Here is a 7,110-nt window from a genome sequence, read left to right on the forward strand (position 1 = left end):
TCTGAATTCAAGAATCCATGAGCCAAATAGCTGTCCCAAACTGCTATTACATTTTGACAATGCAAACCTCAGTTTCAATGTCTAACTAATACTTGTTTACAGCTTAGAATCTTTATCCAAAAGGGAAATCTTCCTAGAGTCTCTGAAAGAAGCAGGCAAACATACTGATGAGAATTTAAACCCATATCTAAGCAATTTTCATTTGTTTTCATACCACTTACATGATCTACTCAAGCGATCACTGAATTCAGAGTCAAGTGATCTGAGCTTTGAGCCCTCAAGCAATTCATGTTTTCTATTTTAGCCTCAGTGTCCTGTACTGTGGACTAAAGAGATTAAACCAAAAGATTGTTATGGGTTCATTCTGAGTCAGAGTCTTTCCCTTTAACCTGATTTTTTAAAACCAGCTCTACTGAGACAGAATTCACATACTATAAAATTCAGCCATATGAATTATGCAACTAAAGCCAGGAAATGTAGTTAACAATAGCCAAAGAGGCTTTTGAAGCAACAATCTCTCTATCTCTATGGTTTCATGCTGAATCTGGGTAAATTTAATATTTACTAACCATTATACAAAAAAATACCATTAAGCATATGGTGAGATTGCATTCTCGTGAGGCTAATGCAATGACCAGATCTCCAAAAATAGGAAATCCTGCTTTTAGAAATAGGGGGCCTGACCTCTCTCTGCCCAGTCCCTGCTATTCCTTCCATATCTCCTCTCTTTCCCCCACCTCTCCTAAGATAAAGAAAGAACTCAAACCTGCTTATGTTTGAAACAAGAAGTGGAAGCCAATTTGCAAATTACTTCCAAATTTGCATTGCTCTTGAGTGTGTAACAGCAGGATTTTCCTAAACTAAATAAATATAGCATACTCTCTCTCTCACACACACACTCATGTAAAAGTATTTTTCATGTAAAACAGAAAAATATTTTCGTCTTTTATACTCAGATTGCTAATACTTGAACTGAATTATCGTATCACTTTGTCCTTTACCCATTCTTCCCTTTTTTTTTTTAACAGGTTAGACACCAACACAAAGGAAACTTTTATCAAGTCAGTCATTTAATAGTTTTCATGGTTCTCTCACTTCTGAGAAAAGTGTTTTAGCATGACCCTGCCAATACATTAATTTTGGCTTTCTAGCTTCCAGCACATGAGCCAAGAAATTCCTGTTGTTTAAACCAATCGGTTTGTGGTATTTATCACAGCAGTTCCTGCTTTATAATAGCTATTATACGTTTAGATTTCTCCAATTTGCATAAAATAACATATAAATTATATTTATAAGTCTCTAAAACTTTGATATAAATTCCAAGTATTTGGGGCAGTACAATGTGGCTCAGTGGCAGAATTCTCACCTGCTATGCCAGAGACCCAGGTTCAGTTTCCAGACCCTATTCACCAGAAAAAAAAGAAGAATGCAAGTATTTTATATCACAACCCACTTGCAAACCCGAATTTCTATGGACATTCTGATGATGTTTTCCTTAATTGTATAGTTCAGCAGGAGAGCATCACAAATGGACACCATCATCAGCCAGCATCAGGCTTCTGTAGAGTTCACTACACATTGTACCATATGACAGTCTTCTTTTCCTGTGTATCTTCCATAAGTTTTACCTCTCACCATAATAATAGGGGTTATCTACTAAGTGATGATTCTTTCCTAGGTTTCTCCATAACACTCAGAAATGGGTATGATTTATCCATTACGTTCATGGGAACTGAAGCTAAAATAAGAGGAAACCAAATTTTGCAAAGCCAAGCTATTTGTAGATAGAAGAGAGAGATTAGAAGCTTGTTTTCTGCTCCTGGCAGCAACCTTCCATTAACCACACCATTTCAAAATTTGCCTTACAAGATTTTCCTTAACCTCTGTTTAGTCTTCAACCTCAGTATCTTGGTACTCTGTCTTTCCTAAATGTGCAGCTTCACACCCACTGTTTTATTTTCCTGATCCAATTGTTTCCTCTCTGCTGGCATGGTACTTGTGCATTGTGTCTATGTATTATAATCAGACCTCTTCGCTTTGACCTGAGGGTCCTCAGGGTAGGTTCTCTTCCTCAGCTTCCACGTACATGGTCTTGTCTTCTCAGGCCCACTTTACCCCTGTTTGACCCCAGGTCAGGGGGTTGACAAAAATGACATAAGGCAGGCAGAGCGAGGACCCCTTTGATTCATCAAGAATGCACACGATGGCTTTTAGTAAATTGCAAACACAAAATGGCACTTAGCTCTCCTCTAAGTAAGTGCAATCCATCTGCTGCTTTGCCATTTAACTCTAACTGGGTGGTATTTATTTTGTTAGTACAGCTCTTCCGACATTTATTTTGCCTCAAAGAACAAAAATGTTTTTGGAAATTCCATTTGAGATTGCTAATTGAACCTGTGGAAAGTTGGATAGTCATGCCATAAATCAGCCGTGTGGGTGGTGACTTTCAAGGGTAAGAGAATAATAGAAATGGATTTTTCTGGAATCCTTATTAAGGAATCCATTGCACATAAAAGAACAACTTTTGTGGCCCAATTTCCCCAAAAGGTAAAGGTTTGGACAAAAACAAGTAAGTGATAAATTGTTTTAATTTTTAAAATATTTCATTAAATTCAATGTACCTTTGTATTTACTTTGTACTTGCTCTTTGGCCCATGTTTATTTAGAGTAGTTCAGGTGTTTGTATGTCTTCCTGTTATCTTTCTGTTATTGATTTCTAGCTTGATTCCATGTGGCTAGAGAACATATTTGTATGATATCAGAGCTTTCCATTTGTTGAGGTCTGTGACTATTGAGCACTCTAAATGTGGCTAGTTTGGTTGAGGAACTGCATTTTTAAGCTTATTTCATCGTAATAACTTTTATTTTAAGTTTAGCCACACATGTCTAATGTCTATCTTATTGGAACATGAAACTCTATGGAATTATTTAAAAAGGAAAAATGTCAAGTGAAAACGCTATGTATGAAAGATGAATTATTTAGAGACTGAATAAGTCATTCTCTAGAAACTTCATAAGAAATGGACCACGTCAGCTTTCACATAAAGGTTTGAAATTTCTCTCATTTTTGTGTTGACATTTAATAGATTGAAATCTTTCTAAAATACCCTGAAGAAAGCAATTAGGGATTAGTACAGCAAAACTACTTTTAAAAATCCCAAGGTTTAAACAATGAGTCTTAAGATATTTACTTCTTCAAAATATATGTCCAAAGTTCTGTTTTAAAAACATAGGCAGTGGAGAAACCCCAGTGTTAAGGAATCATGCATTATTATGGCTTTCTTTCACTCCACATATAAAGTATTCTTAACTTCTTATTTTCATAGCTAAAATAATATCTATCTTTATGCTGTGCTACTGTAAATAAGAAACAAGTGAAATGCTAACTATGAATGTCTAGGGGGCAGTCAGAAACTGGAAAGTTAACATAATCACTTCACTAATTAGTTCTTAATGTACTATATTATTTTTCTTTTATTTTATCCTCGGATGGAAAATTAAGGATGCTAATAATTTTAAAAGTTATTTTAAATGAAGGTAAATATAAAGAAATGTGGGTTTACTTCTATGTCATACCAAAAATCTTTTCTCTAAGCTCGATAACTGAGACACAAAACCTATGGGCTGTAATGTTTTTATACAGTCTAAGACTACGGGCTAATTTTTCACTCATGGTTAATTTTAACATATTATGGATCTGAGAATTCTAGAGTATTTTTTCCTTACCTGCTTAACCTTTAATACGGACTAGCATAAACAACTATTACAAGAAAAATATATCATCTCAAATGCCCATGTATGGATACTCCCGAACTTTTTACCTTTTTAATATAATAATGGAGTAAAATGTAAGTTTGTTTATAGGCTTAATTGGGTTGATGTTTTTACTGATTTGATGTTAGTGGCAACAACAAAACTTTATCACAATTTAATATGAACACTTTTTGTTGTTTTGGTGCAAACCCTATTTTTTTGGTCTGATTTGTTCACAGTTAAGCCTCCTGCTCAGAGAACCAAAGGGGCACCTATGGGTGAGGGGAGGGGTGTTTGTTTCCAGCCTTTGGGAGTCAAGGATTTGCAGGGCTCCCCCTAGCATGCCTCCCCTCTGCCCTTGTGCCTGAGCAGAAGAGAGGAGGGAAAGGAGAGAGGTGGTTTGTGGGGGTGGTGATTACAGGGTAATTTTAGCGTGGGGCCCAGGGTCAGCTCTTCATGGCAGGAGGTAGAATGGAGTATAAAGTTCTCCTTATTACAGACCTACAAAAAAATGAGATAATTATTTATTACTGTCACTTGCTTGGGTTTCATTTTTCCTTTTCTCTTTTTGCCAAACAGCAGCAGGAAAGAAAAATTCAGGAGGCAGATGAGCTAGTCACCGGGGTTCAGATGAGAAGGGACCACGGCTGGTCACTCTCTCCAAGCCTCCTGCAGAAAGCGCCAGCTCTGACCTGAGCAGACAAAAAGAAAGAGGGCGGGGAGACAACCATCCCCAAATCGGTAGCAGCACCATTCCCAATAGTACCCCCGGGTAAGCAGCACCCACGTTGGAGGCCTGCTCCCCAGAGCATGGACCCACAGAGACCAGACAGAAAGGAGGCAAGGGGCCAGTATGGAAAGCCTGAATTCTCTTGTGGCCCCTCCCCAGGACCACAGGGGGCTGAGGCGGGCAAGGGTAGCCAAGATTCCTCCCTTCTTGTCAGCCCATCAGCTTCTTCTGGAAGGCTTCCAGCTGGTCCTCATCCTTGATGCCCACAAACGTGTCCACCACGTCTCCCTTCTTGATGAACAACAGTGCGGTGGACACAGCAGACACCTCACGTCCAAGGGCGAGATCAGTGTGGTCCTCAATATCCGCCTTGGACATCACCACCTTCCTGTGCTGCTTGGCCACCATCTTCTCGAACCTTGGCCCCAGGATCTTGCAGGGACCTACCTCACCACTGTGCATGCAAATCCTTGACCGCTCAGTCTGGTAAGTCGGGTCCAGCCTGGATGCTAAAGGTCATCGTAGGGACTCTGGTGTAGGTGTGTATTGTCCGGGTTGTGCTGGGTGCGGGGGCTGCAAGGACTTCACTGTAGGGTCTGCACGGCCCCAGAGGTGTGGGGAGTCCCTCAGCCCTGAGCGGATTTCCTGGAGATGATGGAAGCCAGGAATCTCCTCAGGAGAAGTCATTCAGCCATCTCACTGCAGTGCCAGCAGAGGATACAGAATAGATACACATTTAATAGCCATCATTTTCCTAAGATTCAGCTTAAAATACACAGATACAACTTATGAAACTGCTGGATGACAACTGAAAGCAATCAGAGAAGCAGAGAGATTGCCTACTTAAAAATTTATTTCACTGACAGACGATTCCTCAACGACAACAGAAACCAGAATGGTGTTATATTTCTAAGGTTCTGAAAGATGCATTATGATTTTATACATACTTAAAATAGCAGACAAGAATAAAAATGAATTAAAATATAGTCAGGGCAAAAATAAGAGAAAGTTTTACCCAAAGCAGTTTCTCATTACCAGAATTTGAATGAATGATTTTGATAGTGAAAAGTTGAAACAGAAAGGAAAATTGAGTTTCAAGGCTGCATTACTATCACACTTGAAAAATTTATGAACATTAACCATGCAAAAGCTATAGAGAAAATCTATAAAAAAAAACCGAATAAACTTAACTTTCAAACTCTTGAAATTATATAAATTAGATTTCCTTATCACAAGTAGATTTATTGGAAATCATTATAAAAAGATTAATTTATGAATCTTATATTGTTATACATTTTACAAAATAAACTTATAAATAAAACAGGTGTCAAAGAAAAAACTCATAATGCAAGCTAGAAAACAGGACTGACTGATGAAAAGAGTAAAGTATGTCAGGTATAACAAACTGTACTCAGAGAGAAGTATGAATTGCTTGTATTTGGAAATTTGGCTGAAAAATTATTTATTAAACACATAATTAGAAAGTTAGGAAAATAACTTAGTGAATTCACATAACTAGAAAAAAAGAAATAATAAAAGAACAACATTTAGTGCCAAAAAGTGATTTAGATAAAAAAGAGAAACTCATCAAGCAAAAGAATGGTTCCTTAAAAGATTAATAAAACAAGGGGTGCTCGGGTGGTTCAGTGGTAGAATGCTCGCCTTTTATGCGGGAGACCCAGGTTCGATTCCTGGACCATGCACACACACACATTAAAAAAAAAAAAAAAACAACAACAAATAAATTAATAAAACAAAGCATCTCTGACAAGATCCTCAGATCATTTAATTGATCTTCCTGACAGTTCATGGTACAAAACTATATAAATACTATATAAAAAGGGAAAATTACATTCAGTGTTATTGACTAACATACATGCAAAAATTTTAAAAATACCTTAGCAAATTGAATCCAGCAAGGTATAACAAATAGAATTAATCATCGTGAATTTAAATTAATTCCTAGAATGCAAGAAAAATTTCCATTAGAGCGCCACAGAATTTTCATTGATTAGAGAAAGAATGTCATATTTTCATATGCATACACGGATGCAATGAAATATCATAATAATATATTAGCCAATTAGGAATCAAAGATTCTACTTTAATCTAGTAAAAAGTATTTGAGGGGGTCTGCTAGTTTCTACCAAAATCTTTTTTTTCTTTCCTTCATAGGTATAGAGTTACAGATGTGCACAGTTATTCTACTAGATATTTCCTAACCATCCATGAAGTTCATCACCACAAGACTAACTCTCACCAATAGAAAGTGACCAGATGTCACATATTTGACTTTTTAGTAACGCGTTAACACAGTGGTTGGGCCTTTTCCATGCTCTGTTTCTCCTTATTATTGACTGAAAGCAAGACTTAAATGGAACCCAGTTTAAATATACGAATTCTTACAACGGTCTCAGCAAGGAATTCCTAATCTGGAGTCTATGAACCCCAAGGAGTCTGTGGAAACCAGAGAATCTGTGATTCTGGACTGGATAAAACTGGAGATCTTTTCTCTCTAACTTTTAACTTCAGTTTGGCATTTCCTTCAATCATGTAGATAAGCTACAAACTATACAAATAGTAGCAGTACTTATGACTTTAGGACCAATAAAAATCATAGATATTTT

At 37.1% G+C, this 7,110-nt stretch overlaps 1 non-coding gene and 1 pseudogene across 1 annotated transcript; one reads left to right on the top strand and one right to left on the bottom strand.

Moving 5' to 3' along the window:
• Nucleotides 1-4,693: 4,693 nt before the first annotated feature.
• Nucleotides 4,694-5,178, bottom strand: LOC143666036 (thioredoxin, mitochondrial pseudogene; annotated as a pseudogene).
• A 937-nt stretch (nt 5,179-6,115) lies between these two features.
• TRNAK-UUU (transfer RNA lysine (anticodon UUU)) lies at nt 6,116-6,186 on the top strand. Its single transcript has one exon. It is a non-coding gene; the product is annotated as a tRNA-Lys (tRNA).
• Nucleotides 6,187-7,110: the final 924 nt, after the last annotated feature.

This window comes from Tamandua tetradactyla, chromosome 22 (assembly GCF_023851605.1).
Source record: "Tamandua tetradactyla isolate mTamTet1 chromosome 22, mTamTet1.pri, whole genome shotgun sequence".
NCBI classification, from domain to species: Eukaryota; Metazoa; Chordata; class Mammalia; order Pilosa; family Myrmecophagidae; genus Tamandua; species Tamandua tetradactyla.